Genomic DNA, 8482 nt, shown 5'->3' with positions numbered 1-8482 from the left:
GGGGACTTTCCTGCCATCTGCACATGTTTATAGGAAGGAAGAAAAAGCGCAGAGGACAAGCCAACTCTTCTTACAAATGTGTTATATAAGTACCTTACTCGTGGGTTTCTTGGAATTGTTGGGAGAAGTTATCTTCTAGAGTTGCTAGAGAAGTTTTAGGAGAAAACTTGGATTTACACAAAAACAGGTTGGGAATGGGAACTGAAGAGGCATTTAGGAAATATACGACTTGGGTGATCTAAAACCTCATAGCAGGAGCAGAGGTGGCTTTTGAAGAAGATAAATTTAAGCTTAGCATATATGCTTGCATAGAACAAACTAATAGCCTTATAATGATGTGCAAGAACACATTTGTATATCATTCACATACCTTTATGATTATGTAGAATTTGATGTGTTCTTTTAAAACCAAGTGTACATGAAAGATGAACATTTGTGAGAATATGCCTTTAAAGGCATTTGGGACAATGCTTCCTAGCCACTTGGTACTTGATTTTTTGGTAACAACCATGATTCGAGGATTGCGTGGTGTTCAGCAATCTTTTAAAAATAGAAGTGAAATAAAACTACTGGCCGGGCACGGTGGTTCACGCCTGTAATCCCAGCACTTTGGGAGGCCGAAGCAGGCGGATCACCTGAGGTCAGGAGTTTGAGACCAGCCTGACCAATATGATGAAACCCCGTCTCTACTAAAAATCAAAGAATTATCTGGGTGTGGTGGTGGGCGCCTGTAATCCCAGCTACTCGGGAGGCTGAGACAGGAGAATCACTTGAACCCTGGAGGCAGGGGTTGCAGTGAGCCACGATCGCGCCATTGCACTCCAGCCTGGGCAACAAGAGCAAAATTCCATCTCAAAAAAAGTTACCTTTAGGCTGGTCGCGGTGGCTCACGCCTGTAATCCCAGCACTTTGGAACGCGAAGGCAGGCGTATCACCTGAGGTCAGGAGTTCAAACTGACCAACATGGCAAAACTCTATCTCTACTAAAAATAACTAACCTAGCCAGGCGTGGTGGTGTGCGCCTGTAATCCCAGCTACTGGGGAGGCTGAGGCAGGAGAATCGCTTGAACCCAGGAGGCCAAGGTTGCAGTGAGCCAAGATCACACCATTGCATTCCAACCTGGGTGACTGAGACTCTTGTCTGAAAAAAAAGTAGACTTGTTTTTCAGAGCAGTTTTAGGTTCATGGCTAGATTGACTGGAAGCACAGAGCTCCTGTCTGCCCCCTGCACCCACGCATGTCTAGCTTCTCCCACTGTCAAGATCCGGCATCAAGTGGCACATGTATTCATTCCAATGGGTGAACCTATTTTGACACATCATCATCACAAAAAGTCCATAGTTACATTAGGGTTCACTCTTGGTGTTGTACAGATGCTCTTTGACTCATGGGGTTGCGTCTCAATAACACTATCAAGTTGAAAATAAGTCAAAATTCATTGATTGATTGATTGATTGGGTAAGGTCTCTAGCACCCGGGCTGCAGTGCAGTTGCGCGATCTGTTCTCCCTGCAACCTCCGCCTCCCAGCCTCAAGCGATCCTTCCGCCTCAGCCTCCTGAGTAGTTGAGACTATAGGCACATGCTACCACACCTGGTGAATTTTTGTATTTTTTGTAGGGATGGGATCTCACTATGTGGCCCAGGCTGGTCTCGAACTCCTGAGTTCAAGTGATCTGCCCATCTTAGCCTCACAAAGTACTGGGATTACAGATGTGAGCCACCATGCCCAGCCCAAAATGCATTTAATACTCCTCACCTACCGAGCATCATAGCTTAGCCAAGCCTACTTAACGTGTTCAGGTCACTTAGATTAGCCTACAGTTGGGCAAAATTATCTAACACAAATTCTATTTTATAATAAAGTGTTGACCATGTAATTTATTGAATACTGTATTGAAAGAGAAAAAACATGGTTTTGTAGGTATTCAAAGTACGGTTTCTACTGAATGCCCCATTTTCCCACCTTCATAAAGTTGAAAAATCGTAAGTTTAACCATTGTAAGTTGATGACTGTCTGCACATTCCATGGTTTTGGACAGATGTCTAGTGACATGTATTCACCATTTTAGTATCATACAGAGGAATGTCACTGCCCTAAAAAAATCCTCTCTACTCCACTTATTCCTGTCTCTTCCAGAATGTTGTATAGTTGGAATCATACAGTATGTGGCCTTTTCAGATTGACATCTTTCCCTTAGCAACAGGCATTTGAGTTTTCTTCATGTCTTTTTTTTTTTTTTTTTTTAAGACAGAGTCTCGCTTTGTCACCCAGGCTGGAGTGCAGTGGTACGATCTCGGCTCATGGCAACCTCCACCTCCCTCATTCAAGTGATTCTCCTGCCTCAGCCTCCCAAGTAATTGGGATTACAGGTGCCCACCACCACACCTGGTTAATTTTTGTATTTTTAGTAGAGACAGGGTTTCACCATGTTGGCCAGGCTGGTCTCAAACTCCTCACCTCAGCTGATCTGCCTGCCTTGGCCTCCCAAAGTGCTGGGATTACAGGCATGAGCCACAATGCCCAGCTGTAATTTTCATTCATCTTTTCTTGCCTTGATAGCTCATTTCTTTTTAGCGCTGAATAACATTCCATTGTTATTTATCCATTCACCTACTGAGGGACATCTTGGCTGCTTCCAAGTTTTGGCGATACTGAGTAAAGCTGTTATAAACTTCATGTGCGTGCAGGTTTTTGTATAGACAAAAGTTTTCAACTCTTTTGGGCAATTCCTAAGAAGAATTTTCTGGATTATATGGTAAGAGTGTGTTTATTTTTGTTTTTGTTTGTTTGTTTGTTTTTATTGAGACAGTGTCTCACTCTTGTTGCCCAGGCTGGAGTGCAATGGCATGATCTTGGCTCACTGCAACCTCTGCCTCCCAGGTTCAAGCAATTCTCCCACCTCAGCCTCCCGAGTAGCTGGGATTACAGGCGCCCACCACCGTGCCCGGCTAATTTTTGTACTTTTAGTAGAGATGGGGTTGCGCCATGTTGGCCAGGCTAGTCTCGAACTCCTGACCTCAGGAGATCCACCTCAGCCTCCCAAAGTGCTAGAATTACAGGCGTGAGTGTCCATGCCCATGCCCGGTGTGTTTCATTTTTTAGAAAACTGTAGAACTACTTTTATTGAGAGTTTTAGGACCCTTCCTGATAGAGAACCTATCAGGAATGTCACCCACCAAATCGGGACATCAGAGTTGGAAATTGATGATGAAGGAAAGACCATTGCAGGTTACTGTGCAATGCCATCTAGTGTCGGGAGAAGTGTGAGGTTCATCATGGGGGCCATCATGGGTGAAACAAAGTACTTTCGTGCAAGAGTTGGAGCGTGGTCGTGCTTGTGGTCACGAACGATGTTCCTTTATTCACAGCTCTTGGGCCAGATCTAGTTGTCTCTATATGCTTGGGCTGATAACGCTTTAAAATTGTTAAATCTTCTTTTTTTTTTTTTGAGATGGAGCCTCTCTCTGTAGCCCGGGCTGGAGTGCAGTGGTGTGATCTTGGCCCACTGCAACCTCCACCTCCCAGGTTCAAGCAATTCTCCTGTCTCAGCCTCCCAAGTAGCTGGGACTACAGGCATGCACCACCACACCGGGCTAATTTTTGTATTTTTAGTAGTGACAGGGTCTTACCATGTTGGCCAGGCTGGTCTCGAACTCCTGACCTTAAGTGTTGTACCCACCATGGCCTCTCAAACTGCTGGGATTACAGGTATAAGCCACTGTGCCTGGCCAAAAAATATTAAATCTTGAGGCACATGCAGGAGTAAACCACACTCAGACCCAATCTTCAATGTTCCTAAAAATTGGAGGGGATCATACTTCATGGTTTTGTTTTGTTTTGTTTTGTTTTGTTGAGACAGGGTCTTGCTCTGTTGCCCAGGCTGGAGTGCACTGGTATGATCACAGTTCACTGCAGCCTCAAACTCCGGGGCTCAAACAATCCTCGTACTTCACTCTCTAGTTGGAACTACAGACACACACCGTCGTGTTCAACTAATTATTATTATTATTATTTTATAGAGACAGTGATCTTGCTATGTTGCCTAAGCTGGTCTCGAACTCCTGGGCTCAAGCTATCCTTGCACTGCAGCCTCTCAAAGTGCTGGGATTACAGGCGTGCCCAGCCACTTTGGGGCTTTTTTTTAAGCCAACAGCAAAAAAAGACTATAAGAGAGAAATTTCCCCTTGGTTGTCTTGTTTCATGAATTCATGGAAACTCCCATTAAACAGCCCGTCACAAAAAAGATATGCCAAGGAAAATTACTTGACAGCACTCAGTCAAAGTGACATTTTAAAAAGTGACTATTGCCTCCTCCATCTTAAAAGAACTGACCTTTTGAGCCATGAGAAATAAAACAGAGGCATCTGATCGAATGATAACAACGCACTTTTGAAGATTCAAACATCAGAACTTCATGCATTGAGCAGATATCTATTGAATGACTGTTAGGTGACATACTGTCCCTGCCTGCTTCCAGAGTGTACCGGAAAGGTCTGAGATAGTTCGTAAAGGCCTTCATAAGTGCTGTCGTACTTAACAATCAGAAAGGTACTTGAGGCAAAGAATCTGATCATCTTTGCTTTTCCTTGAGAAAATGGGCTCAAAGAGGTTTACTGACAATCCCAAAGCTGCTTGGTTGGTGCTGAAGAGATCTGGGTTTAAAAAACTCAGACTTCTGTCTACTATGGACTGTGTCAGAAAGACGGGTTGGAATTCCTGTTCTACTACTGCTGGGTTATTTAACCTCTCCAAACCTAGATTCTCCACAGTAAAATGGGGGTAGGGAGGGGATTAAAGTATGTACCTTATTTTTTACAGACAAGGTCTTGCTCTGTCACCCAGGCTAGAGTGCAGTGGTGCAATCATAGTTCACTATAGTTCACTGCAGTCTCAACCTTCCAGGTTCAAGAGATCCTCCTACCTCAGCCTCCCTAGTAGCTAGAGCTGCAGGCTACACCACACCCAGCTGCTATTTATTTATTTATAGAGATAGGATCTCACCACGTTGCCCAGGCTGGATACTTTAAAAAAAAAAAAAAAAAAAGTTTTTTTTTCAAGACAGGGTCTCACTCTGCCACCCAGGCTGGAGTATAGTGGCACAATCTCAGCTCACTGCAACCTCTGCCTCCCAGGCTCAAGTGATCCTCCCACCTCGGCCTCCAAAGGAGCTGGGATTACAGGTGCCCACCACCACACATGGCTAATTTTTGTATTTTTTGTAGAGACAGGGTCTCACTATGTTTCCCAGGCTGGTCTCAAACTCTTGAGCTCAAGCAATCCTCCTGCCTTGGCCTCCCAAAGTGCTAGGATTACAGGTGTGAGCCACCATGCCTGGCCTTGGCTACTTTAGTTTGTTTGTTTTTGAGATGGAGTCTTGCTCTGTCACCCAGGCTCCCAGGCTGGAGTTCTGTGGCACAATCTCAGCTCACTGCAACCTCTGCCTCCTGTGTTCAAGCAGTTATCCTACCTCAGCCTCCCAAGTAGCTGGGACTACAGGTGTGCACCACCACGCCCAGCTAATTTTTGTATTTTTAGTAGAAATGGGGGTTTCACCATGTTGGCTAGGCTGGTCTTGAACTCCTGACTTCAAGTGATTCACCCACTTTGGCTTCCCAAATTGCTGGGATTACAGGTGTGAGCCACTACTCCCGGCTCCCTACTTTAATTTTTAATAAAGGGTTGTTAGATAAGGGGTAGGCGAGAGAATGAAGTAAAATTGAGTGTTTGTTACAAAGGCTCCAATTGTCAATCACATTATAATTATTCTCTTTTAAAAGTGACCAACAAGTTATTTAAAAAATCAAATGGAACCCTTTGGAAGTACAGTGTTCATGCCTCTAGTATGAATGCCACTTTTTACTTCGGGCCAGCAAGTTAGATTCCGATGGCCTGCCCTGCATTCTCTTTCCAGTGGGAAGGGGATGGTTGATTTCAATTTTCCCCCTTCCATTACTTCTCTGCTCTACATCATTTCTGGACTGATGCAGGGACGATTTCCACTCCTTTTACAGCGTAGATGTTAAAAGCATGTGGGGAGCAGCTCATTCATCATTTTCCGCAGAGCTTTACCCCTCACTTTCCCAGCCGGCTGAATGCAGACTGTTCTTGACACTCTGATCCAGGCCCCTTGCAGGGCAAGGGCCAGGCTCAGGAGTTTCCAGGGTGAAAACCAGGTAAGCTTGATGCTGGAAGGATGAAGAAGGACCCAAGAGGGTCTGACATGCAGAGCTCTCCAGAGGGGCCTGGGAGCCTGCAGGGAAAGAGTGCTCTCGTTGTATCCCCGAGGCCTGGTGCAACTCTAGCTGGTTTCACGTTCGTTACCAATAACAGCAGCTAACATGAAGCAGTGCACAGTGTTCATTTTACATGGATCATCTCAAGGACTGCTTACAAAAAGGCCAGAAAGTAGCTGATGTTCTTCCCATTGTACAGGTAGGGAAACTGAGGCACGGAGAGGCAAAGTTACTTGCCCATGGTCAAATAGGTAGAAAGCAGCACTGGCAGATTCAAAGCCAGACATCTACTCTGAAAGACATGCCCTGGGCCTCAAGTCCAGTTTGCCTCAATGTCTCCTCTCTGGAAGTGAATGCTGTCATCAGAAAGGTTCCAGTGCCAGCACCAATCCATGACTGTCCCAGTGAGAGCTTGGGCAAATCCCTTTACCCCTGCGGAGACTCAATTTTCTCACCTGCAAAATGGGGGTATTAATGAAGCCACCCCCGCCCGCACGCCTCTCGCTCTCAGCCCCTCCACCTGGTTGCAGGAGGAGGGGTTGTAGAATAAGGGCCTGCGCCAAGTACAAAATCCAGGAGGGGTCTGCCCAACTTTAACCCTTTCTCCAAACCCTCTGGCCTGAAGCAGCAGAAATCTACGTGGGACTGGGGGCTGCCCCCTTCCGGGCCTGCCCCAAGCAGAGGGGTCCCCTTCGCGCCCAGCGGGGCGACTGCCGCCTGTAGCTGCGTGAAGGGCCCCCTCCCCCGACGCCGGGGAGCAGGGAGGCCTCTCGGCACCATATTTAGTCAGGGGGAGCGGGCAGCCCCGAGCTGGTATGCGGAGCTGGGAATTCCTGCAGGAAGGAGTCCGCGCCTGCCCTTTTTGGGTTGTCTCCCGCCCGCGGCTCCCGCCGCGCCCGGGGAGGGGGACCGGCTCGGCCCGGCCCGGGAACCTCGGAGAAGCCGGTGCCGCGCAGAGAGCGGAGAACCCGGGCTGCCCGCGGGTCCCCGGCCTGGCGTGGGGCCAGCCCACCGCCTCGACTTCCTTTTATGGCCTGTGTGTGCGTGCGTGGACAGGAGGGGAGAGGGACGGGGAGCAGATGGAGAGCCTGGGGAACAGAGAAAGAGAGAGAGATCGCACAGAGATAGGAGTGAGACACGCGGGAGGGATGGAGAGCAAGAGATATAGAGACCAGAGACAGAGTGAGACACGAGGGAGAGACAGAGACATCGACAGACCTAGAGACAGTGAGAGGGACAGAGACAAAAGATAAAGCGAGAGACAGCAATGATCAGAGTGACAGACATGCAGAGACAGTGGCAGAGACACAGCGAGAGAGACTGTGATGGAGAGACGGCGTCAGTCACACAGGAGAGACACATACTGGGACCAACACGGGGCAGAGGAGAGTGGCATCGAGATAGAGAGACAGGGAGTGCAATTTTAGGCGAGGAATCCTTGGGGAGGGGCAGTTGTTGAAGGGAACTCGCAGACTTTGGGGGCGCACCCACTTTATCCTTGAATCTTGACACTTGCACCTTGTAAATTACGTAATTATCACCGCCACCGCCTCCCCACATTTTGCAGCTGCGGACACCAAGGCTCAGAGAAGTGAAGTGACTTGCCCATGGTCACGCAGCTGGCGAGCGGCACACAGGGGAGGGGGACTGCTGAAATAACCACAGTGGGCTTATTTTTCATTTTTATTTGTATTTTGGTCGTGGAGGTGTGGGTGGAGGTGGAGATGGCAAGCTGGGAAAAGTAAAAACTTCCCCTTCCTGCACGGTTCCCAGCAAGGGTGGGGGCCTCCTGTCTTGCACTTTGCAAAGTTCAAGAAATCCCCTTTCCCTACCCTTCACGCTGCACAGCCGGCCCTCTTTCCAGACAGTGCGATGCCAATACAATGGGAAGTGGGGTGGGAGATGTCAAGTCAGATCCACCACAGCCCCAACACGGGGAGGAAGAGGTTAAAGCCTGTGTGGCTGCAGCCGACTCAGGGAAGACATTCTCAAGCATCCCGCACACACGCTGCCTGCTCGACCCCCTTTCTCTAGGGATCCGGAGCGTCGGCGAACGCCTGGGGCCGGGAGTGAGACTCCGGTCCCTGTGCGCACCTGTTCTGTGCGTCCTTGTCCCCGGAGCGCCCCAGCCCCTTGCGCTCCCGCCTCGGGTGCGCCCTGCAGGGGGCGCGGCGAGGGGGCCGCGAGGGACCCTCCCCAACTCCACCCCTTCGGCCTCCTCCCCTTTCCCACCCGCGGGCAGCTCCG

The sequence above is a fragment of the Chlorocebus sabaeus genome, chromosome 5 (assembly GCF_047675955.1).
Source record: "Chlorocebus sabaeus isolate Y175 chromosome 5, mChlSab1.0.hap1, whole genome shotgun sequence".
Classification (NCBI taxonomy): domain Eukaryota; kingdom Metazoa; phylum Chordata; class Mammalia; order Primates; family Cercopithecidae; genus Chlorocebus; species Chlorocebus sabaeus.
This window is presented reverse-complemented; position numbering follows the sequence as displayed.